At 35.1% G+C, this 11,808-nt stretch overlaps 1 long non-coding RNA gene across 1 annotated transcript; it reads right to left on the bottom strand.

Annotated features, from left to right (window-relative positions):
• Positions 1-2,849: 2,849 nt before the first annotated feature.
• On the bottom strand, positions 2,850-8,326 carry LOC147077546 (uncharacterized). Its single transcript, XR_015069844.1, has 3 exons — positions 7,918-8,326; positions 7,503-7,655; positions 2,850-3,910 (listed from the first exon to the last, which is right to left on the bottom strand). It is a non-coding gene; the product is annotated as an uncharacterized LOC147077546 (long non-coding RNA).
• Between the last annotated feature and the right edge of the window lie 3,482 nt (positions 8,327-11,808).

The raw sequence follows: 11,808 nt of genomic DNA, 5'->3' as shown, positions 1-11,808 counted from the left end.
TTAAATTTATGCCATTTAATCATACATAAAATAAGATATTTTATAGATAGTTTAATATTTTTATCAATTTTAGTTTTGTTTGAGCAGAGCATGACAATTAAAAAAAAATAACAAACAACGTGACACGAGAGGTATGTATTTATTATTCAACTAAAATAAATAAATATAAAAGAAGAAAAAGTGTGTACAATATTGTCGGATCGCCCAAACAAAGCTATGAACTAGCTAACAGTCCCACGATGGCCACGCAGGTTAAGCGTCGGCTTATAGCGTCGTGGGTCCAGGATCAAATCCTGGATTAGGCATGTACACAAATTGTTTTTCGATTTGTGTAGGGTCAGAGTATGGACTTAATAAGATGAGAAAGTTGTTGACATCCGTTTGTCGTAAAAACAAAATCTGTTGGAGGCCCATGTGTTCCTATAAGGATCGGATTTGGTTAAAAAAAAAAACAACTAGCTTACGGAGTTCGAAACACTTTTTATGTCACTAAAACCTAACGTCCACTTACACAATGCCAAAATACAACAAACGAGATTTCTTAGAGCAAGTGGGTTTGAAGTATTCAAAAACTGTATTTAGCACAGAGGCAATAGTTATTATTGTATGGTTTAAAATAATATTACACACAGTTCCATAATACTATGTCGCTATAGAATGGGCTACAAAAATATGAATTGTTTACGTTATCGGTTGATAATAAAAATGACGTACGCACGTTCGGTCCCTTCTCGACTGACCATTATTTCAAAGTCTTTACTACAGATACTTTATCCTAGCTAATTAGTGAACGGGTAGCTAACGCCTTTATTGGTATAATATTATATTATATTGAAATTATGTCCCAAAAATGCAGGATTTTTTAAAAATAAATAAGTCGTGAAATATGCAAGCAGAAGTTATGCATGAGCATTTATTTCACATTCAAATGGCCTTGTCTAAATAAGCCAATTAGGGTGGCCCTAATACAATAGATAAATTCCTACCCACCTGACAATTTGACCCTTGCCTGGCACGATAAATAACCGTCAGTCATTCATCAACTATGCGCATATAAACACTTACCTAAGCTAGAATGTCAAGTGCACGCACCGGATAACCCAATGAACAATACCGAACGAGACTGATAATACGACCAGGCTTGACAACCAAACCATTGAGCCAGCCTAAATAGCATAAAAGGTTAGTGCCTGGTTTCCTAGAAATACCCTGCCCTCCCAGCATCCGAATCATTTCTTTACAGTTCACTGATAAGCACAGCCAGCGGAATGGCTTTTCACCGGAATGGGTCTTTTCATGTAATTTCATCTTATTAAAATATATGCATTGGTAATTGCATGTATCATAAAAATTATGAATTTTCACTAGAATTAGTCCTTTTATACAATTTCATGCTATCAAACGTTGTGGATGCGTAACTACACTTATCTCATTAAAATGGCTTTTCAACAGAATGAGTTAATTTTTGCGATATTATGACACGTTGTGCATGGGTAATTACATAAATATAAGATTTAAATGGCTTCTCACCAGAATGAGTCTTTTTATGCCATTTACTGCTACCAGATCAAATGCATGAGTAAATATTAGATAAATCACATTTAAATAGCTTATCACCAAAATGAGTGTTTTTGTGTATTTTCATGCTACTGGACGTTATGCACGAGTAATTACATTTATCAGATTATGACTTTTCACTATTATGAGTCAGTTTGTGTCTTTTCATGTTACCAGACGACGTGCATGAGTAAGTGCATGTGTCACATTTAAATGGCTTTTCACTAGAATGAGTCATTTTGTGTGTTTTAAAGTGACCAGATTGTTTACATGAGTAATTACATATATCACAGTTAAATGGCTTTGCACCAGAATGAGTCATTTTATGTTTTTTCATGTCACCTAAACGTCTGCACGAATATTTGCACTTGACACATTTAAATGGCTTTTCACCAGAATGAGTCATTTTATGTATTTTCATGGTACCTGATGTCGTGCACGAATAATTGCATTTATCACAGTTAAATGGCGTTTCGCCCGAATGAGTCATTTTATGTGTTTTCATGCTACCTGACTGTCTGCATGAGTATTTGCATTTATCACAGTTAAATGGCTTTTCACCAGAATGAGTCATTTTATGTATTTTCATGGTACCAGACGTCGTGCACGAGTAATTGCACTTATCACAGTTAAATGGCTTTTCACCAGAATGAGTCATTTTATGTATTTTCATGCTACCTGACGTCGTGCATGAGTAATTGCATTTATCACAGTTAAATGGCTTTTCACCAGAATGAGTCATTTTGTGTCTTTTCAAGTCACCTGATTGTCTGCATGAGTAATTGCACTTATCACATTTAAATGGTTTTTCACCAGAATGAGTCATTCTGTGTTTTTTCATGTCACATGACTGTCTGCACGAGTATTTGCACTTGACACATTTAAATGGCTTTTCATCAGAATGAGTCATTTTGTGTGTTTTCAAGTGACCAGATTGTTTACATGAGTAATTACATATATCACAGTTAAATGGCTTTTCACCAGAATGAGTCATTTTATGTTTTTTCATGTCACCTAAACGTCTGCACGAGTATTTGCACTTGACACAGTTAAATGGCTTTTCACCAGAATGAGTCATTTTATGTATTTTCATGGTACCAGACGTCGTGCACGAGTAATTGCACTTATCACAGTTAAATGGCTTTTCACCAGAATGAGTCATTTTATGTTTTTTCATGTCACCTAAACGTCTGCACGAGTATTTGCACTTGACACAGTTAAATGGCTTTTCACCAGAATGAGTCATTTTATGTATTTTCATGGTACCAGACGTCGTGCACGAGTAATTGCACTTATCACAGTAAAATGGCTTTTCACCAGAATGAGTCATTTTGTGTGTTTTCATGCTACCTGACGTCGTGCATGAGTAATTGCATTTATCACAGTTAAATGGCTTTTCACCAGAATGAGACATTTTGTGTGTTTTCATCTCACTTGAACGTCTGCATGAATATTTGCACTTGACACATTTAAATGGCTTTTCACCAGAATGAGTCATTTTATGTATTTTCATGGTACCTGACATCGTGCATGAGTAATTGCATTTATCACAGTTAAATGGCGTTTCGCCCGAATGAGTCATTTTATGTATTTTCATGCTACCTGACGTCGTGCATGAGTAATTGCATTTATCACAGTTAAATGGCGTTTCGCCCGAATGAGTCATTTTATGTATTTTCATGCTACCTGACGTCGTGCATGAGTAATTGCACTTATCACAGTTAAATGGCTTTTCACCAGAATGAGTCATTTTGTGTCTTTTCAAGTCACCTGATTGTCTGCATGAGTAATTGCACTTATCACATTTAAATGGTTTTTCACCAGAATGAGTCATTCTGTGTTTTTTCATGTCACTTGACTGTCTGCATGAGTAATTGCATGTATCACAATTAAATGGCTTTTCGCCAGAATTAGTCATTTTGAGTGACTTCATGGCGTGACCAGGACGAAATCTTGAAAAATAACCATCGTCACATTTACCCAGCCTTGCAACGGAATCGTTTGTTTTCGCAATTGTGGTTTTGTGTATCGCTTTGTGAAGCAACATTAGGTCGAACGATGAAAATAAATCAAAACAGATACTGCACAGAAAATTTTCTTTATGAAACGTTTTTTTTTCTAATTGTATAACTGCCACCAATAATTCTGTTCTTACCATATTATTCGATTGACAGATATCACGTTTACTATTGCGACAGGCGACATCTTTGAACCCTTCTATATATTTTTTTAGTTCTTGATTAATATCTTGTTCCTCAATGTGTAGGTCTTTGCTAGACACTTGTGCTTCAGTCACGTCCCAGGACGATATGAGACTCGCAATATTGGCCGCTACAGTGCCTTTAGTGATAATCTTTAAAAACATTTAAAAGTATTAATAAATTATGAGATTTTTAAATAACAGTTCATTATAAGAGATCCAGTTAGAAATATTATACCTAGACACGGTGTTAGCGAACCTTTTTACTTAGCCACGCGTGCCAAAAATTTTCAAATATAATCTTTCGGTTGTCTGACGTGCCGAGCAGTTTCTTATACGGAAAAAAATGAAAAGGAAGTTTTTAAGAAATCTATTAAAAAAAAGTTTAAATATTACAATGATAGATTCTATTTTTCACCGTGTTTCTAGACGAATGCATATCCTTTATTATTTGAATATTATGTTATTTTTGCTTGTTTTCAAATTTTTTAAAAAGGTCGTGGTGGCATTTTAACCACGCTTTTTTTATAGATTCCCCATAACTGAACAGTTTTCCATTTTCACTGTCTGTCAGAATTACTACTACTAGCTCCACCAAGTTTTTGTTTCTTATTTGGTACAGACATTTTTGTTGGTGCCAATGAAATAGTTTGTTACTGTATTACTTAGCTTGGTTCTTTACACACAAAATGACACCTGAATTCGCCGCAATCAGACGAGGCATTCTCTCGCTACAGTGGTCTCAAGCATTGTAAATCGACCAAAATCAGAAGTTCGCGGAGCGGCTTCCTACGCCGCCTGATGAGGCGAGTGCGATAATATTATGTGTCATGCATAAGCATTAAGAGCGATATGTTCAATTATAAATTTATATGTAACATAAATTCTTGAAGAGAATTTGCCTATTATTAATTTGTATACAATACGATCTGTCATTTATGCACGAGTTTCGTCGGTTCCGTTTGCGCATCGATTGGTAAATACCACTGGTAAAAATAGTATTAAAAACTCTATAAAATACGCATAGCTATGTCGTAATTATTTTTTAATAGTGTATATTATAAATACTTATATTTTTATTTGTATCACTTTTTTGGATGTTGCTTTATTATTATATTAGGTAATATTTTTTTCTCTTCAATATAAAACATTCGCGTGCCATAGGTTCAACATCACTGTTATAGAATAATGATTGGTCAGCAGTAGGAGGCGCAAGAGATGTAAGACCACTCGCTGTCGGAAAGTTTCCGAATGCTTAGGCTTGTTGTTGAGTCGGCTTTGCGCGGACTGATCGATCGATTAAAGCCGACTGTGGTACTGGGTGGTGTAAATTGGTACATAAGCTTTGTTTTTACTTCGATTTTTGGAGTCCTGAAGATACTTCAATTTAAATAAAGCACAATTTTAAAAAGCTTGCCAAATCATAATTATTAAGAGATACTTATATCATTTTATAAAACGCGTTTCCTATCAGAAACAAATTGATTATTGTAATGTCATTTAACACTTTCTATAAACCTACTCGATATATATGAGAACGTGACTATGGTGTGGTACTTTATGAAAATCTAGAATGAGGTTCTCGTTGACCTCATGTATGCCTATCCCTAATGTATTGTCTGCTGGTTTGCAGCTGTCTTGAGAATGGGACTGGTTTGATTTTGATAGATGAGGTACATCATAATTACTATACTAACATTAACACATCTTCCATAAACGTAATGTATAGCTCAATCATTGATATACTACTAGATGAGGAGTTCCCATACAAGTGTCATTTTAAAAATGTACCGCAAAAGAAGATATTACGAATATCGTCTTATAATATTTCCCTGTAGGTATAATGCGTTAAGACCGTTAACATGGATTCCTGAATTTCACCCGTATTGCCCTGGCTGTAAAACTAAATTTGCGTTCTTGGAATGGTGACCCTCAGGGTTCTGCAACCCAAAGCTTGCAAGTTACAGTTAAAATTCATGTCTGAGCGAACAGAGCAAGTCGTCATGAGCTGACTATTAAGGCCGGTCCGTACCAGCCGAGTGATTTAGTAGAGTGGCGAGTGATTTAGTGAATTAGTATCTGAAAAGTGTCCGAGCACAGTGCATTAGTGAGTGACGCGTGAAAATGAACAGAGCGTCGAGAGCGACGGATATTTCAAAGAGGACACCAATCGCGCGACACGAGAGTGCTGCCGTCTATCGTAACTTCAAAAATAATTCAAATGACACTGTGCAAAAACGGCGTTGTTGAATTAAATCGATTTATGCTCCAAATTCCTATTGATGAATACTAATTTACATAGGATACCTACCTATTATATTTTTGTGTGCTTACCTATGTATTTTTGTAGTTTGTTTAGGTAATAAATAGGTACTTTATGCACAATATTTAATCCACATCAGACATCTGTCGAGCCGCCAAAGAAATGTTTTGCACATTCCCAATTGTAGAAATATTTTTTTAACAATACCTACCCTTATCCAATGCATCAGGTGAAAGATCGTTTTCTATTTTAAAGCGTGTAAAAAATTATTTGAGAAGTACTATGGGAGAAGAAAGATTTAATAGTATGGCCATTTGACTTGATCCGCCCCTGATTTTATGCTCCATTGTACTTACTTACTACAAAAAATAAACAGAATGATAAATGAATAATTATAAATTATAATTATTCTAATGAACACTAGGATAATGTGTACCTACCTACATCTTTACCTACTTTCAATAACAACAAGTTTTCTGTGAAATATTTCCATTATTTATCAAAGTTTTAATCAACAAATTATCCACTTTACTAAATCACTGGCACAGTCCGAACAAGGCTTTAGTTAGAGTAAGATGCAAGCTAGATCGGGCTTACTCATAATTATTGCCAGGTCGTTTTCGAGACAAATATTAAGTGAGCTTATATCGAGATAAGTCCGCTGATAATAAAACAGTAAGTTTTAACACTGGCCGAGTCGCTGAAAATCGGGCGTCATTTTAAGAAGCATATGATTAATCCAGTAGTGTATAAATGAGCTCGATGCTACCTACATAAAACATTTTTTGGAAATCGATGTTACCACCGTTTTTTGCACGAAGAAATAGTTTGACTTTGATAACTGACGAATAACAGGAATGTATATTTATAACAAAAACACTGATAGGTTATAAATTTGATTTGCGATTTTTTTATAATAATTCAATACGAAACGAGAAAGACCTTGGAGGCAATCTGAAATCTGATTTTGACAGCTGAACAGTGGGATCACTCGTTTGAGAAATGCGTGTACAACAAGATATGCTGATGCTTTGTATCTTAAGATGGCGCTGGCACTGTTCACAATATTATGTATGGATGCAATATCGCAAGTAATTTTAAAGTACGCACACGTATAAACTGTTAAAGTTCATTGAAATTAGATCATTCAAAATATTCTGCGGAATGACAAAACCACAGACTTACTTTGTCGCCATGCCAGCATGTGACGTCTTCTGCTACCTACCTACAAACAATAATGTTATCTCAAAAGTACTTTCTGAAAGAAGAGGGCGATTGGTCATCATCAGTGACAGACATCACATTCAAATACTGCAGGTCAATGCGCCCACTCACACTAAACCAGATAAATAGGTAAGTGAAATAGTTGTAGGAAGCGTGTATAACCGAGACGAGGATAATATCTACCTATTTAAATTTAGTCACAACGCTGTGATAGGATACATAGCCGATGGAAGAAAATATCGCATAATATACAATTACCTGCTGTACTGGTCCGTTATCTGAATGCGAACATCCAGGTGTTGGATCTTCATCATGGAATGGGTGTTTTGCGTCTGCAGCGAACTCGCGTTTAACGTCAACCAGCTGGAGGTCAATCTCGGGATTAATTTCAGCGAGTCGCGTTGCTGGATACTGAAGGAAACATTATGCATTTTTGTAATCATATAAAAAAACAATTTTGAGCTCGCGTACCCATTTTATAACAATGCTTACTTATATAATTGAGGTAGGTAGCTGTCTAAATGTATGTCAAAAGGTTTTTGAAAGAAAGTTTGACATCCTCGTATGTTTGCACTTGTAAAAACAATTTGTAAAAAATATAAACTTATCGTAGGTATTCTGCTAAAATAATTATAAAAAATCGCAGGAAAGGACTTAATAAATAAAAACTAACCTCAAAATTGCAACTGAAATCGTCTGTGTTCTCATGCTTTATATAGGTGAGCGTGTCAGGGCTGTTGTGGTGGCTGGTTGTTACATCAAACTTGTTTTCAGTACCAGATTGGTCTCCATCACATTCTCGCTTGACTTCCATGTTTGCGTATCAACAATCGTATGCAATGTGCTAAAGACAACTTTCTTTTGTGTTGTATATAAGTATTGCCGAAATACAGTTTATTATATTCCGTGTAGCTATTATCTGATAAACAATAATGTAAGTATTGAAATTTGTAGTTATTATGGTACAGATGCTAATGTCAAGAACACCGACTAAACGTAGAACTTTTATCGTAACTAAAACGTGTGTCCTGTCGCTGGAGACTAGTAGAGAGTGGAGCCGTCACGAAAAAGATATCGTCAGTGTTTACATTATAGGAGAAAAAAACCCAATTTGATTTATTTGTTATTATATACCAAGATGCGCTGTTCTCGTTATGATTGAGGAAATGCTGACGATCATTTTCGTACCATTGTTTTGTTTAGAGAACAAAACATACATACTTACTATTAAATTGTGTCAAGTGTGTATTTTTATTATAGGTAGTTTTCACTCAATTACTTTTCAGTATTGCGGCAACACTATTCTAACAATATCTTGAATGGATTCTGTCTGTCACGTAACACGTGGCTTCTGGAATATATACCCTTAACATGGATATAAAGCAAGCATGTGATGGAGAACACTCCGATATAGAAGGCAAGCCTTTGTTTGACACGCTGACTAGCCATCCAAACAACCCGGACCCTCGCATTCATGTAACGCAAGAGAATACAGACGTTTCAAGTTGCAATTTCGAGGTTAGTTTTAGGAAACTGAATTCTTTTATAATCACTTTAGATTGAGAATAAAGACGATAAGGATACTATTATAATAATATGTTGCTTATTTACAAACAATGTAAGGACATTCGATGACATTAAACTTTGTTTCAAAAGAATGCTTGATTGAGCAATTTGACAGCTACGATATATCCGTGATATTATAGGTTAGGTTAGGTTATCTACTAATTCATGTTAAATATAATTATTGTACATTGTAATATGGATGTTACGAGAACTGAAACTGGTTTTACCGTGTTTACAAAATACAATAATTGCTTCTTTCAGTGCCTAATGGCTGAACTCTCTAATAAAAAATCTGAGACAGATGATCAACAAGCCGTCGTCAAGCGCGAGATTATTGAAGATGTTTCACACCCAATATATGATGACGAATACCCTCAACCGGGTTGTCCGTATTCAGATTACAGGCCAATTGTAAGTAGATAGTATAATGTGTGCTGTCTTATATAGAAGTTTGGAATTTGCAATGCATCATTGAAACACTCATTTCACCATTATTAATTCGCTCCAACTTGTTTCATTTAGTGGTTTTAGCTCACACTGGTATTTTAAACAATTTATGTGTAGGTTTATTTTTTAGGTAGGTAATACAAGGTAAGCCTATTGTCTATAAAAAAAACTACTTGCAGTCGTAAAATACGTGAAATGGGGTGAGAATAGACCAATTCTATTTTTAAAAATTTTTGTAACAAATGTTAGCATCAAATTTTACTGAATTATGTACCATGCTGCATGACAACATAAATTTAGGCGTTCCAGCTAAACGGTTTGATTGGTCAAAACTGGCACGCTGAGCATGCTTAGTAGGTAAACGAGTTTTTATTAAGTTTGACGGAGATTTGACGTTTGGTTTTATTATTCCAGAAAATTTAAAACCATTTTCTGACCGTCAGAAGTGGTTTGGTCTGAAACGTCAAACCAATTCAGACAATCTGTCAAAGTGATAACTGTCCAGACAGGACCTAACCTAGCATGATAGTAATTTATTATATTCCGTATGTCGTTTTCTCGACATATTGCTTGACCTATGAACATTATTATATTTTTAGGGTTAAGAAAAATTGAGATTCTTATGCATTTATATATCGTGAGATGTTCATATTAATATTTTAGACATTTACACAGTGGGAGTTCAGTAGAATTAGGTAGGTACATTATTGCGTAGTAACCGATACCTATTATGCATTAGTAACCATATGCGAACAATAAATCGATTTTGGTCTTATTGTCCCATGATTCCACCCAAATTTTCTATGCATATAGTTCGATTCGATACCCTCTCTTGTTTGGTATTTAGTGAGAGGTGGTGGGGGTCGCTACTCGACCGAAAAATGACAACGGAATGGATTGACTCAACTAAATGATTTCACTAAAGTACTCGACTCAATTTGTCTATTCGTACACGTTTAGTTATTAAATTGCTCGCCACTCGACTAAACTACTCCTAATCTACCTAATCGAACCGGGCTTAAGGGTGTATCCATGAGCGCAGCGATAAAATTAAACCTCATTGACGTGCATATTCAATCGTAAAGACTCAACAGCTGAAGGAAAATTTTCGAACGAAGCGGTACGCAAACAATAAGCAAAACGCAACAGTATCTTCAAAGGAGGTATAGTGCTTCGAACGGTGTCCAATAATGCAACAAAAATACAGAATGGACATTATTTATGGTCGCTTAAGAGTTTGCATTATATTTTTGTCTATGCTCACATGACAGCTAGTTGGGGTTGATATTAGATTTTCCAACCTGTCAATGAATATTATATCTCCCAATGGTTTCGATAACCGGAATCGTTTTACAAACGCCTCGTCTGTCATTTTGAATGGATCCGTCCGGTTACCAAATCTTAACAACAAAATTTCAGCGTGAATCACTTCCATTTTGGGTACCTACGTGTACAATAACCTAAAATGTGGTAATGACATTAACATATTATTTAATCAGTACTTATATTAGTTATCGCTGAATTCTTAAAACGATTGATTGTTGTACGTAGATAATTATTTCTTAAAGAAGCTACTCGTACTTACTTCAATATTTACCTCATAATAGTGTTATTATAATAATCAGTACCTACGAGAATGTGAACGAAACTTCCGATGTATTTTACAAACCTAATATTAATAAAATATGTATGTTTCTTTATAACAAAACACAATAAATACCTACTTAATTGAGAATTTAAATACAAAACAACACTTCCAACGGTAATATGTAAATGAAAAAAAACAATAAATAAAAAGCCTTTCAACGTCACGTTCCGACATTAAATCTGTCGAAATTAGCGCCTCAACCGTCGAAGCTTATAACGCTCAAAAGCCTCCGCCACTTTCAGACGCGTTTGTCAAAATCTAATTAGAAATTAAATTTCTCATACATTCTAATCACTTTCTCATACAATGACTTCGATACAGCTTTGTCCAAAAATTGCCTTTCTAGGTGGTCATAGTCCAGAAACTTTGCAATCTTTATGTTGGTTGGTTTTCTATATTGTTAGTATAAATGTTTTGATTGATTTATGTTTGTATTTTATTTCTTGACAGACCCCGCTCGTAAACCGCGACATGGAGTGTATGATTGCACCTGATATCTTTGAGAGACAATCTGCACAGTCATTTGGTGAAATTGAAGTGCAAGAAATGGCCATCAAAAAGGAAATAGCAATTGCTTCTGCGAAAGAAGTCCGTCTGAGGTTGAACAGATCTTCATTTTTCGTTAGAAATTTTGTTTGCAACGTGTGTTGTAATTTTTTTTCATCAGCGCACATTTTAAAGTGCCATAAACGTATGCACGATGCGTCGCTGACTTTCGATGAAGTGGCTTTTCCATGCGACCAAAGCAGTCACTTGTATGAAAAGTTTGATGCGTCGACGTTTGCAAGTGATTCACAGGTAACTCATATGATATACATGCTCATTTGATTATTGTTGTTCGGTATATAATGTATTATATATGCTAATATGCAACATAATAGTACACACAAAACTTTGTCAGTC

This window comes from Rhyacophila brunnea, unplaced genomic scaffold (genome assembly GCF_057557595.1).
Source record: "Rhyacophila brunnea isolate RB1 unplaced genomic scaffold, BYU_Rbru_1.0 scaffold_13, whole genome shotgun sequence".
NCBI classification, from domain to species: domain Eukaryota; kingdom Metazoa; phylum Arthropoda; class Insecta; order Trichoptera; family Rhyacophilidae; genus Rhyacophila; species Rhyacophila brunnea.
The sequence above is the reverse complement of the archived record's forward strand: the minus strand, read 5'-3'. Positions and strand labels throughout refer to the sequence as shown.